Raw genomic sequence first — 24,777 nt, 5'->3', positions numbered from 1 at the left:
TTGTAAACTACCTTCATCAGCTATTATTTAAACCATACTGATTGAGAAACTTAGACAGAGTGTCCCAGGTGCAATGGTCAATATTCAGGGATATGACAGGAATGTCCATTTGAAGCAAAAAGCTCACTCGCACACATTCCCTCTTCCAAATGACATCTGAGACAGAAAAAATTTACTGTACGTTTGTTTTTAGGCTAGGGCGCGCGGATGTGTCTTACCTTAATCGCTCGATTGGTCGTGGTGGCACAATTAACAGGCCACCATGATCTTGTTTATTGCGTTTGATGAAGTCTGAGGTGAACAAACGACGGCGAACACGCGAGTTCGACTGCTTTGCCACATCATGGGCGCTGCTACCCTCATTAGGGGAAGTGCAGGGGCACCGAAGACAGGCAATGCAACGTGTTCTGAGAACAGTGCACAAATACATTGAAGCTGACGGTGGGGTTTTCGTACATATATTGTGTGAATTGTACAGTAGCTGCAATTTGACGTGCACGATAATGCCAAGGATTCATTGAGTTAAAAATACGTATTTTTCAACTGATTCTTTGTAAAACGCATATTATAGTATCCACTAATTGTTGTACATATGTGCTAGAGTAAACCTTACAATTTATTGAACAATACGTAATATAAATAACAATGTACATCGAATATGTTAGATTCGGAAACCATTCGGAAGTTCCTTTGTTTCAAATGATCGTTCCCATCATATGCGTGAGTACCGCCCAGCAGGCTGGGAAACCCTGTATGCTGTTATTGTTTTATCGTTTGCAAGGTAACTGCTAAGAAGAGCCCTTTGTGTTTCCCTGAAAATGCTGGTTAGACATTTTTCGGCGGATGAATTACCTCTCAGTAACTACGACCAGCTTCTGGTTACAGTAAAATCATTTGTCTAGTGTTTAGAATTCTACATATCAATCGAACAAAACATTTATATTTGAAGATTATTTATTTAGAGGGCACAAACAAGAATTGAGATTCTTCTTGCTCTTTCATTGCTCGAAAGCTGATGTAACGCATTTGGTACATTCTAAATATCGCACAACGATTGTCTTACGGGATCTTAAGTGATATGAGCGTTATTTTCAACACAGTCAGGAAGGAAGCAATATTAATATTTTACGTCTCATCAACGACGAACTTACACTCCTGGAAATTGAAATAAGAACACCGTGAATTCATTGTCCCAGGAAGGGGAAACTTTATTGACACATTCCTGGGGTCAGATACATCACATGATCACACTGACAGAACCACAGGCACATAGACACAGGCAACAGAGCATGCACAATGTCGGCACTAGTACAGTGTATATCCACCTTTCGCAGCAATGCAGGCTGCTATTCTCCCATGGAGACGATCGTAGAGATGCTGGATGTAGTCCTGTAGAACGGCTTGCCATGCCATTTCCACCTGGCGCCTCAGTTGGACCAGCGTTCGTGCTGGACGTACAGACCGCGTGAGACGACGCTTCATCCAGTCCCAAACATGCTAATGGGGGACAGATCCGGAGATCTTGCTGGCCAGGGTAGTTGACTTACACCTTCTAGAGCACGTTGGGTGGCACGAGATACATGCGGACGTGCATTGTCCTGTTGGAACAGCAAGTTCCCTTGCCGGTCTAGGAATGGTAGAACGATGGGTTCGATGACGGTTTGGATGTACAGTGCACTATTCAGTGTCCCTTCGACGATCACCAGAGGTGTACGGCCAGTGTAGGAGATCGCTCCCCACACCATGATGCCGGGTGTTGGCCCTGTGTGCCTCGGTCGTATGCAGTCCTGATTGTGGCGCTCACCTGCACGGCGCCAAACACGCATACGACCATCATTGGCACCAAGGCAGAAGCGACTCTCATCGCTGAAGACGACACGTCTCCATTCGTCCCTCCATTCACGCCTGTCGCGACACCACTGGAGGCGGGCTGCACGATGTTGGGGCGTGAGCGGAAGACGGCCTAACGGTGTGCGGGACCGTAGCCCAGCTTCATGGAGACAGTTGTGAATGGTCCTCGCCGATACCCCAGGAGCAACAGTGTCCCTAATTTGCTGGGAAGTGGCGGTGCGGTCCCCTACGGCACTGCGTAGGATCCTACGGTCTTGGCGTGCATCCGTGCGTCGCTGCGGTCCGGTCCCAGGTCGACGGGCACGTGCACCTTCCGCCGACCACTGGCGACAACATCGATGTACTGTGGAGACCTCACGCCCCACATGTTGAGCAATTCGGCGGTACGTCCATCCGGCCTCCCGCATGCCCACTATACGCCCTCGCTCAATGTCCGTCAACTGCACATACGGTTCACGTCCACGCTGTCGCGGCATGCTACCAGTGTTAAAGACTGCGATGGAGCTCCGTATGCCACGGCAAACTGGCTGACACTGACGGCGGCGGTGCCCAAATGCTGCGCAGCTAGCGCCATTCGACGGCCAACACCGCGGTTCCTGGTGTGTCCGCTGTGCCGTGCGTGTGATCATTGCTTGTACAGCCCTCTCGCAGTGTCCGGAGCAAGTATGGTGGGTCTGACACACCGGTGTCAATGTGTTCTTTTTTCCATTTCCAGGAGTGTATTATAGATGGAATACAAACTTGGCGAGGACAAATATAATGGAGGAAACCATCATTACGCCCGACTTAAGAGATTATAGAATTAGTTTGTAAATTTAATTCTTAATACTTAGACGGGGATTTGACCCATGTCCTCTGAAGAATTTCCTATCTTACTTCACTTCAAGTACGTGCTGCGAGTAAACAGTAATTTTAACAACGACAATAATAACAATAACAGTGTCTACAGCTAAGGGCGTCCAGACATACTACTCCTGTAATTTCCGTCGCAGTTCTCATTACAGCTACCGATAGAGTAAAGCCTAGAGATATTGCCATGTCTAGAGGTGTAATCGGTCTTTGGTATTCTAACTGTGCTCGCGTAGATATTTTCCACGACGGCATAGCAGTTTCTTATGCCGTTAGCAAGAAAGCACATTACCGTCCGTGACGCAATGAGGAAAAAATCAGCTGCAGCATTAGTTAGGATGCCGTGCCAGTTGCCACGAAAAACCTGTGAGCCGGTGGCTGATTTAGTAACTTCACGTAGCTAACCATATGCCAAGGGGTTCCGCTATTTAAATTAGTCTTTCCGATTTAATGCTGCATGCTACACTGTGGTCACTTTTTTAAAAAAATTCCTAGGTTTCAACACCTTATCAAATGCGGCCGATACTAACATAAAACTGGAATCGTGGTTTTACGGATGTACTGCAACCAGTCACAATGTTAATATGCAATTTAAATTTAAAAAAATTAATTATGCAAATTAACTGAACTACATTTTCTTTGTATGGTGTACCACAGCCCCATGTATATTTGTTGCAACAGACTTTAAGAGTCTCCACCTCAGCTGTTATTGACAAGTATTTACTTTAATATATATTGCACGATTGCCAAATTTTGGCACTACAGAAGAGTTCAAGTGCAGAAGGTGTCAATAAATTGCAGAAAAGCCATACACTAGCAACTATCGACAAGAGATGCAAAACGAAGTAAAGCTAGCGACGTCATTATTGACCATAGATTGCAGCTTGAAGCTGCTAAGGAACAACCAGTTACTGTAATGCACCATTTTCCTGATCAGTGGCAAAGGACCTGGTAAAGTACATATGTTTGTATCCAACGTAAAGTTTTACCCTGGCAACGTCCCGAGTAGCTCTCTATGCTGTTTGAACACTATATGCACACCGACGAAAAAAAAAATCGCAACACCGTGAAATAGGTAATGTGGATTGATGAAATTTCGGGAATACATTTGTCTAGGTAACATATTTAAGTGATTAACATTGCAAGATCAGAATTAATCTAAGCGATTGCAAATGTGACATGCTGGTACATTAATAACCGGTGTAACCACCAGACTGTTGAATGCAAACGTACATCCATTGTGCTGCATAGGCGCCGGATGTCATTTTGTGGGGTAGAGTTCAGTGCCTGTTGCACATCGCTCAAAAGCAGGGACGGTTAATGTTGGTTGTGAATGACACTGCAGTTGTCGTCCGATGATGTCCCATATGTACTCGATTCGAGACAGATCTGGTGGTCGGGCAGGACAAGGCAACATGTCGACACTCTGTAGAGCATGTTGGTTTGCAACAGCGGTATGTGAGCGAGCTTTATCCTGTTGGAAAACACTCCGTGGACTGCTGTTCACGAACGGCAGTACGACCGATCGAATCACCAGACTGACGTACGATTTTGCAGTCAGGGTGCGTGAGATAACCAGGAGAGTGCTCCTGCTGTCACACGAAATTGGACCCTAGACAATACCTCCAAATGTAGGTCCAGAGTGTCTAGCAGGCAGAAAGGTTTGTTGTTCAACTGGCCTTCTCCTAGCCAACGCACTGTGGGGCGGCGGGAGGTAAATTTTGTTTATTTGTTGTATTGTTGCCGTTCTCAACACAGGCTCTCTAACCAGAAAGTGATTAGTGAAAACCTGCAATTAAAGTTCAACGGGCCCACTCTGATGGTGAAATATAGTTATTGATCATTGAAGTTCGTTACTCTGAGGATTTAGGATGATCTCTGGAATTCATAGAAAATGTAGTTTACTATAACCATTTTCACTTCATTCTGAAAACGATAAAGCGTAAAGTTCCAGAGAACTGTTTACCCGAGCAATGCTACTATCAGCTATTGTACTTTCATAGCTGTTCAGAGTCTATTGTGCGGATCCTATTATCCCTTGATAACGAAACTGTTCAATAAACTTTATCGATGTAAATGCTCAAAGTGAATGCTCGCCAAAATTTGATGTTAGTACTCATCAAACGCCACGCTAGTAATGATAGACGGTTTGTCCTGCGGCGACACGTGAAAATACGACATATGCAAGCTGAGAATAAATCTCTGGAGTCGTTCTGCAGTTAACACTTTACTCCAATGCGAACTCATTGTTACGTGCATACCGAGTTATGTAATACGGCATCCAAGGCTGTTCCTTGCAACTGCACAAAGTCTACGTGGTTTCTGATACAGAGTGCGCGCTGATACGAATCTAGAAGAGAACTGGGGCCTGACTCGAGCTCACACGTTTATATAGCCGCGGAGCGGACCGCAGAAGGCGCAACCGACAATATTTGTCTTCCTGACTAGCCACTCTGGCTAGTAAAGCACCACTTCAACTTACTAAATAATTAATTGCTTCATCCGCTGAAGGCCAATGAAGCTCTCAATTTAAGAATCATATAGCTGTACCGTCTCTCCAAAGGACAAGTTCAGAGCTCATCTGATGTGTGCAGTGCAACTAAAATAATTCTCTCGCCAAAAGTATTTAGCTATCAGCATACAGGTAAGTATCTGTTATAAAATTCTGATGTGGCTCGGCTAAATACTTTTGGCGAGAGAATTACTTTAGTTGCACTGCACACAATTCTTGAGTTTCTCCCGGCTACTAAGTTCACTTCTTTTTCCTGGGATTGGATTGATGGAGTCACCTGGGTGTCAGCTGATTCCGCCCATAAGAAGGCTACGGGACGTCAAACAGCTAAGTTCTCACGTCTCCTTGACAAACCATCTCTGCAGGTTCCGTGCAAGACTGTCATCAATTTGAGTGGCATGGTGTTGAGTGATGATGCGGTCTCGGTTTTTCAGAAAGGTCTCAACTTCGCTCCCACCCCCAAGTTCACTCCGGTCGCAAAAATTGTCAGTGCTGTTGAACAGGTTGCAGCTCGACTTCCGCCAGAATCAGCCGAGGAAATACGTCGTGAAACTTGTCGTGCGTTGACGAAATCCAAGCCGATGAAGTCAAATATCAGCAGTAAAGAGAGGGCGGCCATTCGTGATCTGAGGGAACGCTCTGAAATTGTTGTCTTACCGGCTGACAAAGGCAATGCTACAGTTGTTGTCTCCCATAAGGACTACACTGATAAGATGCAGAGCCTGCTAAATGACGATTCCTACCGGAAGATCAGCGTTGACCCTACAAAGAAGGTGGAGAACAAGACGAGGGTTCTTCTCAAGGACGCAGATTTACCGGAGGGTGACGCTAAGAAATTGTTACCCCAAGGTCCGGTACCGCCTAGACTATATGGACTCCCGAAGGTTCACAAGGAGGGGGTACCATTACGCCCCATTGTCAGCAACATCAGGGCACCTACATATTTGTTGGCCAAATACCTGACGGGAATATTAAGTCCTTATGTGGGTAAATGCCCTCATCACATCCGTAATTCCGTGGATTTTGTTCAACGCCTTAATAGCTTCAGGTTGGATGAGTCAGATATCATGGTGAGTTTTGACGTCATTTCCTTGTTTACGAGGGTACCCCTGCGAGAGTCTCTAGAGTTGATTGGTCAGATGTTTGACGAGAATACCACTGAACTTTTTAGGCATGTCTTGACTTCCACGTATTTTCTTTTTAATGGAGAATACTACGAACAAACGGAAGGAGTCGCCATGGGCAGCCCACTCTCACCGGTGGTAGCGAATTTGTACATGGAGAACTTCGAGGAGGAAGCCCTGTCGTCATCCGAACCTACTTGCTTTTTCCGTTACGTGGACGACACGTTCGTCATCTGGCCACATGGTATGGATAAACTCTTTGACTTCCTTACACATCTAAACTCCATACACCCCAACATCAAATTCACTATGGAGACTGAAACGGAGGGTAAATTACCTTTCCTTGACGTCTTGGTCAGGAGAAGGGCTGACGGCACCCTAAGTCATGGGGTGTATCGAAAGACAACACACACTGATCTGTATTTGCACGCAGACAGCTGCCACCACCCTTCACAGAGGAATGGGGCACTTAAAACTCTAGTACACAGGGCGCGCACTAACTCTGACACAGAGAGTCTACCCCAGGAATTGGAACATCTGAGAACTGTGTCCGAAAGAATGGGTACTCAGAGTGGCAGATCCAACGTGCTCTCCGCCCAACCACTGCAGCACAACCTGTTGAGATGGATGAAGTCACGAGGGAGGAGGTAGGCACTGCATTTATTCCATACACAGGCGCACTCTCGGGGAAAATCGCCCGCATTCTGAAGAAACACCGGGTCGGAACTGTGTTTTGTCCTCCGAATAAAACTCGTGCACTGGTGGGGAGCGCCAAAGATGACCTCGGTTTGAGGAAGGCCGGCGTGTACCAGATTCCGTGTCAATGTGGCAAGTCGTATATTGGTCAGACGATGCGTACCGTCGAGGATCGATGCCGTGAACACCAGAGGCACACTCGACTGATGTATCCGAGCAAGTCGGCGGTCGCTGAACATTGTTTGTCGGAAACTCACGCTATGGAGTATGACCGCACGAGGATTCTGGTACAGACGTCGAGATACTGGGACAGCGTTGTTAGAGAGGCCATCGAAATTCGCACCAATGACGACCTCATAAACCGAGACTGTGGCTATAATCTTAGCAAGGCTTGGGAACCAGCGATTGGGTTAATCAAGAGTAAATCGCGCAAACGCATAGTTGTCACGACCACGGTGGACAGAGCCATCACACCGACGTCATCTCAGACGCCGTCGCAATCTGTTCCACCGCGCTACCGTGGCGCGGGGCGCGGACGGCGGAGGGAGCGCGCCGCGTGCGGAGGGTATTTAAATCGTCCGCCGCTGCGACCGAACCCAGTTCCCCCTGAGCAGCCATAGCGTACGGATCTCCGTGCCGGCACGTTCACAGGAGCTCAGTCCGTCAGTTCACCTGATGATGGCGACATGTTTGATCGCCGAAATATTGTGCCCGTTGGACACTATAGACCGGCAGTACACCCGTGGATATTTTGGCTACAGCTATAGTTTTATAGCTACCTTTTGGAAACATCTCACATCTTTGTTATTATAGCGTATCTCCATTCTACCTAAATCTAAACATCCTAGCTCTGTCTAATCACTTACTTTATATATCTTGCTTCTGTACTTTTAGGACACAACACAAAAACGGAAAATCATTAATGTCAACCAAAATATTACTTTGTGAGATCCAGATTGCTGTTTCCATTAAATTAAAATGAAAAAGGAACCCGAATATAAATTTTGAAGTTCCTAGCTCCTTCCTGTAGCGCTGATGATTTTTACGTAAAACGTCCAAATTTCGAAAACTGTTGAAGTTACTAAACTGAACTTTAACACATTAACATTTTAGCATCATTCCTGACATGCTATTAACTTTTCAGATTATTTACTTTACTTTTAAGGTATTGCGCAACATTCGTGACGTCATAGCTGGTTACAGCGGACTAGGCTGGCACACAATGGAAAGCATACAAATTCTATATGGCGTGAGTAGGCTGCTTCCCTACAACACGACCATCACTGATACAGAGGTAGAACCAGCTTTCCTCAAAAAACACAACAGACTTCCACTCTGCTCTCTAATAAGCTCTTGCTTGACACCACTGTGGCGTTGGTTTGGGGTTGGTGGAATGCATGCTACATGGCGTCTGGCTCGAAGCTTTCCTTGAAGTAAACGATTTATAACAGTTTGTTGTGTGATTGTGGTTCCAACTGTTGCTCAAACTGCTGCTGCAGATGCAGTACGATGCGCCAGAGCTATAAGCCGAGCACGGTGGTCGGAAGACCATCGGTAGTGCCGCGTGACCGTCCGGAGCCCGGTCTTCTTGCGACCGCACATTCTCGTCACTATGGGTGCCAGCAACCATATACAGTGGCTACATTTTTGCCAAGTTTTTCTGCAGTATGGCAGAAGGAACATCCAGTTTCTCGTGGCCCAGTTACACGAACTCGTTGAAAATCAGTGAAGTGTTGATAATCGCGTCTACGTCATCTTAAAGGCATCCGTAAACTGACAATATTCAGTCTTAAAGGTAACCAACGCTCACGATCATTACAGAGTGTCCGCACAGCAAATCTGAATTGCATCATCAAAGTGGCGCTGCCAGTGCCATTCTTATCGACTGGTGCCAAATTTGAATAGTCATCATCGTTGAGATGTAGAAACCAATCTATCAACTTCCGTTTAGGTCGTATAACTTCTTCATGGTCTTGTGATTTTTATTACTCCATTTCCAAATGAGGCAGCTGCTCGTAGGTGTGATTACAGGCAACAGTTTAGTAAGTCATGCTTGCAAAGTACTGGCACGGATTACTTCCAGAAGAATGAAGACGATCTTGGTAGACATCAGTTTGTGTTCCGAAGAAACGTAGGAACACGCGAGGTAATACAGAGTCTACCTTTTATCGTATGAAACAAACTGATCTAAGATTTAGAGCATGCTTTTGACGATGTTGGTTCGAATACACTTTCTGAAATTCTGAACGTAGAAGGGGTAAAATACAAGGAGCGAGAGGTTATTAACAACTTGTACAGAAACCACACTGCCGTCATAACAGCAAAAGACCGTGAAAGGGATCCGTAGTCGAGAAGGGAGGGAGGCAGGGCTACTGCCCATTCCCGATGTTTTTTTTTTTTTTGTAGTATGATTCCTAATATGATTCTCTCTGCATCACCTAATTTCATTCAGCTGCGCTACTTTGGTTTTACGCTTGTTGATGCTCATCTTATACACTCTTTTCAAGACACATCCATTCAGTTCAGTTGCTCTTACAAGTCTTTTGCCGTCTCTGACAGAATTACAGTGCCTTTGGGCAAAACTCAAATTTTTCACTTCCTCCCCGTGATCTTTAATTCCTTGTCCAGATTTCTCATAGGTTCCGTTTACAGCTTGCTCAATGTACAGATTAAATACCATCGGCCGCGCGGGGTAGCCGTGCGGCCTAGGGCGCCTTGCCTCGGTTCGTGCGGCTCCCCCCGTCGGAGGTTCGAGTCCTCGCTCGGACATGGGTATGTATGTTGTCCTTAGCGTAAGTTACTTTAAGTAGTGTGTAAGCCTAGGGACCGATGACCTTAGCCGTTTGGTCCCATAGGAACCTACCACAAAATTTCCAAAAATTTCGGAACTGAAGACAACAACAACAACAACAACAACACCAACGAGTCGCGATTGCGGTTGATGCATTGCTTATCGGCGTACAAGCAGGCGAACAGAAGTTTAGCGACACGCACTGCCAATCTCGTCGGGCCGCAGCCTGGACGGGACGTCTTGTGCGACAGAGCTGCGAGGACGACGCGGCCAGCTCCCTGGGGCCGCTGCGAGAGGAGTCGGAGGAGAGTCAGTGTGTGACCCTGGGTGGCCGCAGTTCCCTGGCCGCCAAGGATAACCGTGACGTCACAGGCGCCAGCCGGCCGCCGCGGCTGAGGCTGCGGCTGCATCTCCTCCACTGTCCAGCAGCCTCTGTGTCTGTGTCGCGAGTCTGGTAGCAGCCTAGCTTCATCTGCACACTTCTTGCACGACAACACTAAATGAAATCACAACGAAAACACACACCAGCCACACGAAATGGCGTCGACGCCATAAACCGACTGTTACCCTGAACACAAGAGAGGCGTCGTAAATTCTGGCAACAAACGATCATATCCTCAGTCGAATCAAACACGCAAATAAGCGGAAAACACCTGTACACGCCATGAAAATAAAAATAAAAAGATAATCTAGAATAATTCTTTCATCCAATCTAAAGAAAGAGATAAATATCTGACTCCCTTCTACGGCGAAGTCATTACAGGCGATGCAGTTTTGTATATGTTGGGAAATAAAATTACATTCGATATTGGACCTCCCACCCCCTCCCAAATGTTGCATGTTGTCAGACTGATCTGTAAAGTAGCCCGAGGTAAAGTTAGGTAAGAAGGTGACAACCTGATTGTGAATTGGCGAAGCTGACGAAAGTGAATGCCAAATAAAGGCTACGATAACAGATTCATCTTCAACAAGGCCTAATGTATACGTTATTCGTCACAAAAAGTAAAACTACAGGGTCAGTTCAGACATTTACTATCAAAAACAGTTTTGATCACAATTTATTTATTATGGTGACGACTACTGTGGTCATCTTCTACATCTACATCTACATCTACATCCATGCTCCGCAAGCCACCTGACAATGTGTGGCGGAGGGTACCCTGAGTACCTCTATCGGTTCTCCCTTCTATTCCAGTCTCGTACTGTTCGTGGAAAGAAGGATTGTCGGTATGCTTCTGTGTGGTCTCTAATCTCTCTGATTTTATCCACATGGTCTCTTCGCGAGATATAAGTAGGAGGGAGCAATATAGTGCTTGACTCTTCGGTGAAGGTATGTTCTCGAAACTTTAACAAAAGCCCGTACCGAGCTACTGAGCGTCTCTCCTGCAGAGACTTCCACTGGAGTTCATCTATCATCTCCGTAACGCTTTCGCGATTGCTAAATGATCCTGTAACGAAGCGTGCTGCTCTCCGTTGGATCTTATCTATCTCTTCTATCAGCCCTATCTAGTACGAATCCCACACTGCTGAGCAGTATTCAAGCAGTGGGCGAACAAGCGTACTGTAACCTACTTCCTTTGTTTTCGGATTGCATTTCCTTAGGATTCTTCCTATGAATCTCAGTCTGGCATCTGCTTTACCGACGACCAAATTTATATGATCATTCCATTTTTATTCACTCCTAATGCGTACTCCCAGATAATTTATGCAAATTAACTGCTTCCAGTTGCTGACCTGCTATTTGTAACTAAATGATGAGAGATCTATCTTTCTATGTATTCGCAGCACATTACACTTGTCTACATTGAGATTCAATTGCCATTCCCTGCACCATGCGTCAATTCGCTGCAGATCCTTCTGCATTTCAGTACAATTTTCCATTGTTACAACCTCTCGATACACCACAGCATCATCTGCAAAAAGCCTCAGTGAACTTCCGATGTCATCCACCAGGCCATTTATGTATATTGTGAATAGCAACGGTCCTATGACACTCCCCTGCGGCACACCTGAAATCACTCTTACTTCGGAAGACTTCTCTACATTGAGAATGACATGCTGCGTTCTGTTATCTAGGAACTCCTCAATCCAATCACACAATTGGTCTGATAGTCCATATGCTCTTACTTTCTTCATTAAACGACTGGAGAACTGTATCGAACGCCTTGCGGAAGTCAAGAAACACGGCATCTACCTGTGAACCCGTGTCTATGGCCCTCTGAGTCTCGTGGACGAATAGCGCGAGCCGGATTTAACACGACCGTCTTTTTCGAATCCCATGCTTATTCCTACAGAATAGATTTCTAGTCTCCATAAAAGTCATTATACTCGAACATAATACGTGTTCCAAAATTCTACAACTGATCGACGTTAGAGATATAGGTCTATAGTTCTGCACATCTGTTCGACGTCTCTTCTTGTAAACGGGGATGACCTGTGCCCTTTTCCGATCCTTTGGAATGCTACGCTCTTCTAGAGACCTACAGCACACCGCTGCAAGAAGGGGGGCAAGTTCCTTCGCGTACTCTGTTTAAAATCGAACTGGTATCCCTTCAGGTCCAGCGGCCTTTCCTCTTTTGAGCGATTTTAATTGTTTCTCTATCCCTCTGTCGTCTATTTCGATATCTACCATTTTGTCATCTGTGCGACAATCTACAGAAGGAACTACAATGCACTCTTCCCCTGTGAAACAGCTTTGGAAAAAGATATTTAGTATTTCGGCCTTTAGTCTGTCATCCTCTGTTTCAGTACCATTTTGGTCACAGAGTGTCTGGACATTTTGTTTTGATCTACCTACCGCTTTGACATAAGACCAAAATTTCTTAGGATTTTCTGCCAAGTCAGTACATAGATCTTTACTTTCGAATTCATTGAACGCCTCTCGCATAGCCCTCCTCACACTAAATTTCGCTTCGCGTAATTTTTGTTTGTCTGCAAGGCTGTGCCTATGTTTATGTTTGCTGTGAAGTTCCCTTTGCTTCCGCAGCAGTTTTATGGCTCTTTTCCATCTCTTACGATCTTGCTTGGCACATACTCATCTAACGCATATTGTACGATGGTTTTGAACTTTGTCCACTGATCCTCAACACTATCTGTACTTGAGACAAAACTTTTGTATTAAGCCGTTAGGCAGTCTGTAATCAGCTTTTTGTCACTTTTTCTAAACAAAAAAATCTTCCTACCTTTTTTAATATTTCTATTTACGTCTGAAATCATCGATGCAGTAACCGCTTTATGATCGCTGATTCCCTGTTCTGCATTAACTGTTTCAAATAGTTCGGGTCTGTTTGTCACCAGAAAGTCTAGTATATTATCGCCACGAGTCGGTTCTCTGTTTAACTGCTAAAGGTAGTTCTCAGATAAAGCACTTAAAAAAAATTCTCTGGATTCTTTGTCCCTGCCACCTGTTATGAACGTTTGAGTCTCCCAGTCTATATCAAGGCAAATTAAAATCTCCAACCAGAACTATAACATTGTGGGGAAATCTACTCGAAATATTTTCCAAATTATCCTTCAGGTGCTCAGCCACAACAGCTGCTGAGCCCAGGGGCCTATAGAGACATCCAATTACCATGTCTGAGCCTGCTTTAACCGTGACCTTCACCCAAATCATTTCACATTTCGGATCTCCGTCAATTTCCTTCGATACTATTGAACTTCTTATCGCTATAAACACGCCTCCCCCTTCACTGTCCAGCCTGTCTCTGCGGTATACATTCCAATCTGGGTTTAGGATTTCATTACTGTTTACGTCGGGTTTCAGCCAACTTTCTGTCCCTAGCACTATATGGGTATTGTGACCGTTTATGAATGAGAGCAGTTCTGGGACCTTTCTATAGAAGCTCCTGCAGATTTCTATTCGGGTCTGTTTGTCACCAATGAGTAAGAAACTCCTTGAGGTGGTAAATCACTACTCAATTTAGTAGTGATTTACCACCACAAGGGTTTCTTACTCATTGGTCTGAAGATGCCCACAGTAGTGGTCGAAACCGGTCACCATAATAAATAAATTGTGATCAAGACTGTTTGTGATAGTAAATATTTGTAACACGTTGATCACTGTTCACTCACACAATGTATTCAAAAGTAATCAGTTCAGAAAACCTATAATAGATAATGAACAAGACATCGTCGATTGCCTTGATGCAGACTGTGTTCATACACAAACAAACAAAAACAAAAAAAGTGTGGGGATCTACAACTTCCGCTCCACGCAGATACGCGTCTCTTGTCACATAGATCGCAATAAAGACTTTATGCAGAAATATGACGCACTAACTGATCATAAGTTCGGGACACCCCCTACTTACTGCGGAACTGACTACTAGACGTCACGAGAAGTGGATGCGCCATTTTACACAGATAAGCCAAAACATTATGACCACTGCGCACCCCCATGTTGGATGCCGCCCGGTGGCATTGCGCGCAAGTGGCGTGGTAACAAAAGAATGTAAGCAGAGCAGACATGGACGGGGATCACCCTAGCGGAGATATGGACTGCAGATGGGGAAATCCGTTGACATAAGCGACTTTGACAAAGGCCAGATTATTATAGCATAGAGCTTGTCAACATCTCAAAAACGGCAATACTGGTCGCAAGTTCACGTGCTACTGTCATGAGCGTCTACAGAAAGAGGTAGAATGACAATGAAACTACCATCACGCACTTAATAATTGTAAATCCACGACTCTCCACAGAACGTGAGATTCGGAGGCTTGTCTGCTCGGTAAAATAGGATAGATCGTGATTTGTGGCCTCTCTGCCGAAAGACCACAATGCAAGTGCACGCACAAGTGTTTAGTAGCGCTCCGTTCATCTAATATTGTTGAACATGGAGCTCCGCAGCAGCCCATCCCTACGTGTTCACTTGCTGACCGAACGACACCGTCAATTACGATTGCAGTGGGCACGGGACCATCGGGATTCGACCGTCGATCACTGGAAACTTGTCGGCTCGAGCCGTGCAACGCGCTATGGACGCAGGCTGGTGAGAGCAGTATTATCCTATGGGAAACATTCTGCTGCGCTTGCATGTTACCTATAGTAGTAATCGATGACTCACTGGCAGCTCCGAACCTCCTGCAGCCCTTCATGCTTAATGTCTTCCCCGATGGCGATGTCATCTTTCAGCTGTAAAATTGTCCGCATCTCGGAGCCATACCCGTGCTACGGTGGTTTGAGGAGCATAACAGCGAACTCAGTTGATGTCTCGACGACCAAATTTGCCTCATGTAAGCCCCACGCAATCCATCTGGGTCGTTATCGGGTGCCACGAATGCATACGCATATCAGCGGCCCGTTATATAAGCGAATTACGTGACCTGTGGGTAGACATTTAATGCCACATACCTCCACAAACCTACCATCAAAATGTCGGATCTCCGATAAGCAGAATCAGTGATGTATTTCGTTCCAGAATTGGCCATAATGTTTTGGCTCATCACTGTAAAGGGAGGCGGAGAGTGTCAGTAGAGAAGCAGTGGGAACAGTAAGCGTCAGTCAGTAAAGCTTACCGACATCGAGCGTGGACTAGTCATGTCACCTGACAAGAAGTTCATCAGCAACGTTTCAACCCTTTTAAAGACGTCAAAGTCGCTGTTGGTTACGTCGCTGTGAAGGAGAAACGCGAAGGAAAAACAACAGCTAAACCGAGACTAGGTAGACATAATTTACTACTGCATTGGGGCTGTCCAGGATTTCGGAGGGTGGCTGCAAGAAAATCGCCTGCAATCAGTGGAAGGAGTCACTCATGAGTTACAACAGTCTGCATAGCTCACTGTGCGAAGGGAGTTAAAGAGAATGAGGTGCAGTACTCGAGCAGCCCGTCGTAAACCGTACATTTCTGAAGTCAATGCTAAGCTGCGCATGAGAAGTCACGGGACGATAGATTACTGGGAACGCGTGACTTGGCGTGACGAATCACGTTGCCCCCTATGGCAAATCAATGGAAGTGTCTGGGTTGGGCGAATGCCTGGAGAACATTACGTAGAAACATGCGTAGTGCCAACAGCGAAGCACGGAGGAGCTGGTCTGACGGTGCCAGAGAGGTTTTCGAATTTAGGGTGTGGTTGACTCATCGCGCTCCAGAAAAAGCTGAATGCGGAAGGAAATGAGCACATTCTACAGCGCTGTGTACTGCGGACAGTAGAGGAACAGTTCGGAGACGATGGTCGTTTATATCAGCATGACAGCACGCTTTTTGACAAAGCAGCATTTTTGAGGCAACAAATGTCCTGAAATAGACTGGCCTGCCACTTGCACTTAATGGAACAGCTTTGGAATTAGTCACTTAATGGAACAGCTTTGGAATTAGTTACGCTTCGCTCTAGATCGCGGAATCCAACCTTTTCCGGCTTCGGCTCTAACGGAAGAATTATCTGTTATTCCTCCATAGACAGAGACACATCATTACAGGTGTCCCCAACACAGTTCAGACCGTCATAAAGGCGAAGGGTGGACACATCCAATATTTGTGTCCACTGACAGGTATCTACATATTTTTGCTTAGGTAGTGTATTTTTCACTCGATCGACGTAATAAAAAGAAGGAAACAAAACTGGATTGGACGTATATTGAGTAAGAAGGAGGGACTTATAAAAACGGCTTCAGAAAGGTATGTGGAAGGGAAAAGGAGGCGAGGGAGGTGAAGTTTCAAACCCTGCATGATGTCATGGACGGCAGCACATACAGCAGCATTAAGAACGGAGTAATAGATCGTATGAAACGGAGAATCAAAAGACCTGATTACATAACAGAAAAGTGATGATGATGATGATGATGGTAGATGAAGAACAGTAAAGCTGCGGATGGAGTGTGAACCAGTTGCCTAGATAAAAATGCTTGTTCCAGCTGACGGAGAGATAGCTGCATCGACATTTACGCGATTACTCTGCCATTCACATATACGTGTTTGTCAGAAAATTCATAGACCTACTTTTTGACTTTTTCTCTACTTTCAAGTAGCATGCGAGAAAAATGAAAACCTAAATTTTCTTGCGTCAGCTCTGATTTCTCTTATTTCTCCATGTCGGTAATTTTTCCCATAATACGCGGGATTCAACAAAAAAAAATTCGCATTCGGAGGATAAAGGTGATGATCGTAATTTCGTGGAAAGATCCCGTCGCATCAAAAACCTTTGTTTTAGTATCGTCACATCAAAAATGGTTCAAATGGCTCTGAGCACTATGGGACTTAACTTCTGAGGTCATCAGTCCCCTAGAACTTAGAACTACTTAAACCTAACTAACCTAAGAACATCACACACATCCATGCCCAAGGCAGGATTCGAACCTGCGACCGTAGCGGTCGCGCGGTTCCGGACTGAAGCGACAAGAACCACTCGACCATAGCAGCCGGCGTCCCCCCCCCCCCACCCCTTACAAGGAAAAATTTGGCACTACCGTTAATAGAACCAAGGTCCTCCGCATAGTGTACCTTGACGACTGAGCTACGGAGGCGAGTGGTTCATTGGGAGGATACTAGGAAAACTCAGTCAACCTGCTAGGGAGATTGCTCACCATACCCTCCAGTGAGCCATCCTATAGTCGAGTCGGCGTACGTTTACGCATTATTTTGCGCTGCAATCCTAACTGGCACTCCAGTCAAGGAAACTTTTAATACATCAGTACTTGGAAACGTAATTGAAAAAAAAGAGGCACAGAAGAATAAGAGGTAATAACTGCTAAAAAGGCTATTTGAACCCAAATAATCTTAAACAGAAAGAATTCTATGACAGTAAGGACTGATAAGGGCGAGAAAATGCTACAAGCAAGAACGAGGAAAAATGTGTGGATAGGCCTATTTCTGATGTTCCATCATTAGTGTTCTGCCCACAGGCAGGTTTTCACATGGTAATTCTCCACGCTCTCGTGTCTTCTGCCATCCTCTTCAGGTTCGCGTAATTTCTGCTTTCCTTTACGTCGTCTATCATCCTGTGTCTCCTGCTTCCTCTCAATCTCCTCCCACAAGCTAGTCCAAAAGCGTCTGTTAGCAAGCACTCCCGTCTCAACGGATATGCAGTCCAGTTCGTCTTCCTTTCTCTTGTAACTTTCAGCAGTATGAACAAGATGATGAGAATTACCTTCGTATTTGTTGCTTGGAGCGATACAACCAATCAAAACTATCGAGGATGGATCCAGCTCTTTAAATGTAAAAGGTGGCTCTCGACGATCGTGCAACACGAAGCATTTTTTTTTTTTGTGTACATAAACTGCAACTCAGACAGTGATTATGAATTTATTTCATTATTTATTTCACATTTTTTACTGCTAGAATATTTTTTGTAGTTTACCAGATCAGTTTGTTTAAGTAAGCCTGTAATGTTGTTTACTGCCAATAAAATATCATTTGAAAATTTTAGTAATGTCTTTTGTTTACTCATTACTGTATTCTATGAGATGCGTAAGTGAGCCCCCACAGGTGCGTAAACTTGCCCCATACCAAGGGCAAGTTTATGCAGTCGAGTTGAGCTTATACAAAAATATGTAAAGATGTTGAGTTATAAGTATGTATACCAAGTTATACTTTATTAACCATTAAAAGACTAAACAATTTGAAACTCGATCTAACAAAAAACTTTAAACATTTTCGTAAATGTGTCAGGATCTCCTCTACTATCTCTTGTACAGAATATGGAACACTTTTATCTAAATGTGGGATATACAGCGTGTTACACACTGAAATCAACAGTTAATGACACAGAAGTATCGAATTGTCTGTTAATGAATTGAATCTTACGCAAAATAGAAGCAAAGTATTCTATTGTTAAGGGTAACAAGTAGGTTTGAATTGTTGCTGGTCAAGATAAATAAAATTCTCAAACGAACTCTATGAACTTCACGACATGACGGAGTTGTTACGTTGTGCTGATGCTGCAGAACTGCTTTCATAACGCCGTTGCAGATAACATTGCTCTTGAAGTGTTTCGAATCTACACAAGTAAACAGAACTCTCCTGCTACATAGCTTAGTTGGAATAAAAACCCATAAAAGGCCCCGTTTGCCTGTGAAACAGCTCGAGTTCAAATGGCTCTGAGCACTATGGGACTTAACTTCTGAGGTCATCAGTCCCCTAGAACTTAGAACCTAACTAACCTAAGAACATCACACACATCAATGCCCAAGGCAGGATTCGAACCTGCTAGCGCAGCGGTCGCGCGGTTCCAGACTGTAGCGCCTAGAACCGCACGGGCACCCCGGCCGGCAAACAGCTCGGGAAATGTGCAATATGCTAATGAAGAATACAGCGAACGTAGTGGCCGCTAACTGTGACTAGTGTCGTCAGTTGTTATGACGCAAACTGCTGGGTTGAATTCCTGCAGGTGAGGTAACAACGGAGGAATGTTGGAGCTGTATAGTTTGTAGCAAGAGACTGGTACACTGATACAGCAATATCTGTACGAAACATGCTGCAGTGTGGCTCGTGGTTGAGGGGTTTACTTAGAAAGGGAAGCACCTCCCACCCTCCTCCACCCTCATTCCGATGGTATTCACAAATTGTACACGAGAAGAAGAGGGGAATCCCTGACAATCTTTATTCATAAATTTTTACTTTATTTAATGACCGTTCTGGATAAGTTAGATCGTCAGAATCGTCTGGCTCCTTAAACTTATAAACTAGTAATGTTGAGTCAAATGTGTTTACCACAGTATTGCTATGTTTTTATACACTCCTGGAAATTGAAATAAGAACACCGTGAATTCATTGTCCCAGGAAGGGGAAACTTTATTGACACATTCCTGGGGTCAGATACATCACATGATCACACTGACAGAACCACAGGCACATACACACAGGCAACAGAGCATGCACAATGTCGGCACTAGTACAGTGTATATCCACCTTTCGCAGCAATGCAGGCTGCTATTCTCCCATGGAGACGATCGTACAGATGCTGGATGTAGTCCTGTGGAACGGCTTGCCATGCCATTTCCACCTGGCGCCTCAGTTGGACCAGCGTTCGTGCTGGACGTGCAGACCGCGTGAGACGACGCTTCATCCAGTCCCAAACATGCTAATGGGGGACAGATCCGGAGATCTTGCTGGCCAGGGTAGTTGACTTACACCTTCTAGAGCACGTTGGGTGGCACAGGATACATGCGGACGTGCATTGTCCTGTTGGAACAGCAAGTTCCCTTGCCGGTCTAGGAATGGTAGAACGACGGGTTCGATGACGGTTTGGATGTACCGTGCACTATTCAGTGTCCCCTCGACCATCACCAGAGGTGTACGGCCAGTGTAGGAGATCGCTCCCCACACCATGATGCCGGGTGTTGGCCCTGTGTGCCTCGGTCGTATGCAGTCCTGAATGTGGCGCTCACCTGCTCGGCGCCAAACACGCATACGACCATCATTGGCACCAAGGCAGAAGCGACTCTCATCGCTGAAGACGACACGTCTCCATTCGTCCCTCCATTCACGCCTGTCGCGACACCACTGGAGGCGGGCTGCACGATGTTGGGGCGTGAGCGGAAGACGGCCTAACGGTGTGCGGGACCGTAGCCCAGCTTCATGGAGACGGTTGCGAATGGTCCTCGCCGATACCCCAGGAGCAACAGTGTCCCTAATTTGCTGGGAAGTGGCGGTGCGGTCCCCTACGGCACTGCGTAGGATCCTACGGTCTTGGCGTGCATCCGTGCGTCGCTGCGGTCCGGTCCCAGGTCGACGGGCACGTGCACCTTCCGCCGACCACTGGCGACAACATCGATGTACTGTGGAGACCTCACGCCCCACGTGTTGAGCAATTCGGCGGTACGTCCACCCGGCCTCCCGCATGCCCACTATACGCCCTCGCTCGAAGTCCGTCAACTGCACATACGGTTCACGTCCGCGCTGTCGCGGCATGCTACCAGTGTTAAAGACTGCGATGGAGCTCCGAATGCCACGGCAAACTGGCTGACACTGACGGCGGCGGTGCACAAATGCTGCGCAGCTGCGCCATTCGACGGCCAACACCGCGGTTCCTGGTGTGTCCGCTGTGCAGTGCGTGTGATCATTGCTTGTACAGCCCTCTCGCAGTGTCCGGAGCAAGTATGGTGGGTCTGACACACCGGTGTCAATGTGTTTTTTTTTTTTTTTTTCATTTCCAGGAGTGTAGTTTGTGGCGGTGCCAATATTGGCTACATATTTTGTGTGTTTTGTTTACTAGTTTAATTAGACTAGTTTAACTAGTTTACTAGTTTAATGATCTAACTGATCGAAAACAATCGTTAAATAAAGTGGAACTTTGCGATCAAAAACTGTTTTGTATTGCAGAAATTCATATTCATTGGCTTGTTGTTTTCGTCACTGCGATCATGTCACTCCTCATGAAGGGAGGGCGTCGGTAGTTTACTCCTTTGTATTGGTCATTATAAGCTGGAGGAAAGCAGATCGACACTCAAATCGGAATAGGATGTGGTACGATACAACAAGAAATTACTCTTTCAACCCAGACACTTGGATTGCTGGTATTTCTCTCTTGGATCTTTGCAAGAGTAACTAGAGGAAAAGACATCATGCATGAACTTGTGCATCACACCATCTGTTGATTACTTGTTTTATTGTCGTCTGTATCGGTGCAACAGTGACATCCCATGAGACAGCTGACATCTTTTTCTGGCCGTACCCATTGTCGGTATATAAACTACCGACACAGTTGTATGTGGGGTGAAGAGATTTGTTGCTCTATAGAGCACAGGCACATGGTGAGAAGTAATTTTTTTTTAAATTTTAGTTTTATGAAATATGGGCAATTTTTAATTTATTTATAGCGTGATACACTTAATTTGTTATGCACAATATTTTCAGTCAATATAGTTTATTATACTATAACCCTCTTTTTGATCACCGCAATACAATCTTTCTTATTCTGAGGATATGACTGAGTTAGAATCAAATAGATCGGCTTAAATTGCTGCAATAGCAGCAAATGTGAAACAGTCCCAAACTCTTCGTGGTCATATTTCTTTGTTCTTCCATTTGCCGAGAGCACTGTCAGGCTGCATTACAACGGCTTAGATTAATTTGAGAGTGACTACAAGCAGTGACATTTCGAAGCGTAAATTACCCCTCTTTCTGATCACATTGCTCTAAATACGTACATAATGTACCCCGAAGCTATGGTTGGATTGGAATATGATCGAAATGTAACAGCAGCGGTAAATTAGGTGTGATAGAACTTTATTGGTCTTATGGTGAATATCTAAAACCTGTTTTGGGTTTGCTGCTTGGCCTTGTAGTATCAGAGAGGTGATGCCATTATGACGTAACAAGTCTCATGTATACAGTTCTCTCATCTTTTCCACGTAAATTTCAGTCAACTGCATGATTTAACGTGTTTAAAATTTGAATTGTAAGTAGTCAATATAACACACGCACATCACATGAATATTTTAGTAGCATATACCAGACCATAACAATTGCGCACTTTTGATTCACGTCCTGGAGATAAATATTAGTTTTATCGTCATAAATGTAGGATGAATGTCGGAAGTAAGTTTTGTGTCCAAGGTTAACTAGCTTAAATAGCTATTATAGGTGATTACTGATTACAGGAAAAGGGTCCGATATGAAAAACGCGGAACTAAACTGCTGTTGTATCTAATACACTAGTGACAGTAAATATATTCTCTTTCTAGAAAAACAAAAAAACAAAAAACGGAAAATTCAAATGCCTTCAGAGTTTATTTTCTTTTACTGTGAGAATACAGACTGGTTACTACTTGTTGATGTAAAATAAACACTGCAAGTCTGATTGTATACGGTTATTCCGTGATGGCGTTACAAACATCCAGCTATTATGGAGAGAGTGCAGTCCAGAAATAATTGAGTATAAAGTTATATGCGAAAATCGTTTCTGATACCTCGGTGGGATACATGTACCGGTACTGTTGTTGCTAAGACGGTGGGGTAGTTAACCTTCAGAGACAGTAGCACGGACCAAAACAGAAAAAAAATCAGAAACCATGGGCTCCGTAAAGTACAGCACATACCTCAAGAACTGTGAGCACTTGTTCTCTACGCTGACGTGAAACACATCTCTTACGGTATGCATCCTAGAGCGCCTTTTCATTGAACTTCTTTCCTTGTTTCTGTCCATGTTCCCTCTTCCAAAATGAGCCTCCAGTACAAGAGATGTTTCACAGTAGGTGCTCATAGCTCCTAAGGTGTGCGTTGAACAGCACATGCATACTAGACTTGTTTTCCTTGTTTTGACCATTATTACCACCTCTCAAGCTTGAGTGCCATACAGTCTTGGCAACAACAGTATCGGTACACGTATTCCATTGTCAGCAGTACGAGAACGATTTTCGCTTATAATTTTAGACTTGATCGTTTCCGGACGAGGGTCCCTTACCCAAAATTGGTACGTTTAGCCTTCTCCACCACCCAGAAAGTTCGTAACACCATCACAAATCATTCAGTATAAAAGCTGCAGAAGTTTAAAATTTGTTTGTTTGTGCGCACATTAATGGAGTGCATTCTACATTAATGGAGTGCATTCTGAGTTTAAAAGAAATGTTTAAGCCAATTTAAATAATACAGCTTTTTTTGTAAAGAAGGCCATTTTATGCGAAACGGATTTCTCGAGCGCAATCAGTTTAAATTATGTGATAATTAGTTCAAGTGATTCTAAACCTCGAAACGTGTAAAAACTTGTTAGTCATTGTCCGAATTTTCTACACTTGACAGCTTGTGTTGGAAAATAAAGTCGTACATCACTAAAGTAGTGCATCTCTTCGTACTTAAATACCGTCAGTTCTTGCTATTAGATATGTTTCACGATTAATTCATCAATACTGTTAACGCAAACATAACGAAGTGAATGCTAATAGGGCGTTTTCCTATTGTTTTGCAATCACAATGGGAAAGTTTTTGTCAGGGATACGGACGATTCTCTGTCAAGAAACAACAGTTTTCATGTTCATGAAACGACTTTCTGTCCTGAGAAAAGTGTCCTGTTTTCAATAAAATCATTGTGTGTACTAGGCCATGCATTATGAATCTATTCATTCTCTCAGCCACCACACCGGCACTGAAACGGAAGATAACAGTCGGTCTTCCGAAGTTGTTTCACCGCGGAAGATCGTAACACTGTCCCTCCTTTCAATCGTCGAACGATCATCGAAATGGCAGATATTGGGATAGCCGGTCGCGGAATAGAAAAGCAGCTACAATCACTTCGCAGCGGAAAGGCTTCAGGACCATATAAGATACCTATAAGATTCTGTAAAGATTAAGCAAAAGAACTTGCTCCCCTTCTAGCAGTAATTTATCGTAGAACGCTTGAGCAACGAAAGGTACCTAACGACTGGAAAAAAAAGCGCAGGTCATTTTGATTTTTAAGAAAGTCCGTAAGACAGATCCACACAATTATAGACCTAGATCGTTGACGTCAATTTGTTGTAGAATCATGGAACTTTTTTTATGGTCAAGAATTATGACGTTTTTGGAAAATGAACATCTCCACTATAAAAATCAACATGGATTCCTCAAACAGAGATCCTGCGAAACTCAGTTCGCCCTGTTTCTCCATGAGATCCAAGACGCAGTGGGCAACGGCGCTCACGTTGATACCATGTTCCTTGATTTCAGTAACGGATCTAACACCGTCCCGCATTGCCGTTTAATGGAAAAAAAACGAGCTTACGGAGTATCGGAGCAGACCTGCGATTGGATTCAAGACTTCCTTGCAGACAGAACTCAACACGTCGCTCCAAACGGGACCAAATCGACAGATGTAAAGGTAATATCCGCAATATCACAGGGAAGTGTGATAGGACCGTTGCTCTTTACAATATATACATAAATGATTTAGTAGAAAGCGTCGGAGGTTCTTTAAGGCTGTTTGCAGATGATGCAATTGTCTATACCAAAGAAGCAACGCTAGAAGATGGTAAGAATTTGCAGAACGACCTGCAGAGAATTGATTAATGGTGCAGGCTCTGTCAGTTGACCCTGAACGTAAATAAA

This window comes from Schistocerca gregaria, chromosome 2 (assembly GCF_023897955.1).
Source record: "Schistocerca gregaria isolate iqSchGreg1 chromosome 2, iqSchGreg1.2, whole genome shotgun sequence".
NCBI lineage: Eukaryota > Metazoa > Arthropoda > Insecta > Orthoptera > Acrididae > Schistocerca > Schistocerca gregaria.
Note: the sequence above shows the minus strand (reverse complement) of the source record.